The sequence below is a fragment of the Galeopterus variegatus genome, unplaced genomic scaffold, assembly GCF_000696425.1.
Source record: "Galeopterus variegatus unplaced genomic scaffold, G_variegatus-3.0.2 Scaffold5756, whole genome shotgun sequence".
NCBI lineage: Eukaryota > Metazoa > Chordata > Mammalia > Dermoptera > Cynocephalidae > Galeopterus > Galeopterus variegatus.
The window spans coordinates 54,605-55,700 of NW_007731867.1; positions in this window are offsets into that span (position 1 = coordinate 54,605).

Below are 1,096 nucleotides of genomic sequence, written 5' to 3' on the forward strand. Positions count from 1 at the left end.
CCTTTAATAACAATACTGTGAACTTCAGTTCATCAGCAGGGTCAGGAACTAGAAGTTTGTATTAATCCAATTTTCTAGTAAATTGAGAGTTAATGAAAAATTTGTATCTCTTTTACAGGAAAATTTTTTCTGGTAGTTACAACTCTCGTTGCTCATCTGAGTGTCCTATTTAATGTTTCAATTAATACATGGGGAAAAGACTTTGAGACATGCTTATCAAATTTTATATGGCACAGGCTGGGAAGGTTCGATAATGCATTATATGGCAGAATTTCATTCAAAAACAATTCTACAGGCTTATCTTATGAGAGGAGACTAGAGGGGTTTTTTTTGTTTGTTTGTTTTTGTCCTTTTTTGTGACCGGTAAGGGGATCGCAACCCTTGGCCTTGTGTCGTCCACAACGCGCTCAGCCAGCGAGCGCACTGGCCATCCCTATATAGGATCCGAACCCGTGGCGGGAGCACTGCTGCGCTCCCAAGTGCCGCACTCTCCTGAGTGTGACACGGGGCCGGCCCAGGAGACTAGACTTTTGAAAGCAGATTTTTTTTTAAGTTGACCACACAGATACAGGATGTGAAAATTTGGCTTGATAGCAGTTGAAGTGGAAAAACCTAGGTGTTTTAGCTACCTGACGTAGCTGCCAAAAATGCCAAAACAGTCTTAGGGAGCACTGATAGAGAAATGTAGTGTTTGCAGGAGGGAAGGTGGTAGTTTGATTGAATACTGCAACGGAAGGATCATGTCAGCAATGCTGCATTCTGTTCTGCCTGCTACAGCACAAAAGGAAGGGGAACCAAAATGATGAAAATTCTAGAAATCATGTCATCTGAGGAAAAGCTGAAGCTGCTGAGGATGTTTGGAATGGAAGAATGAAAGACCTAGGGAAAAACTGAAGAGCTATGTTCAAACATGTGGAAGGTTGTCATGGGAAATGGAAATAGATTTAGAAGGGTTTTTTTGTTTTTAAATCTGTACACAAAACAAATTTCATGGTTTATTTGAGCAAAGAATGATTCATGAGTCAGGCAGCACTTAGAATCAGCAGACGTTTAGAGAGTTCTGTTGTAGCAACATGGACAGAGATCCCCTATAGGC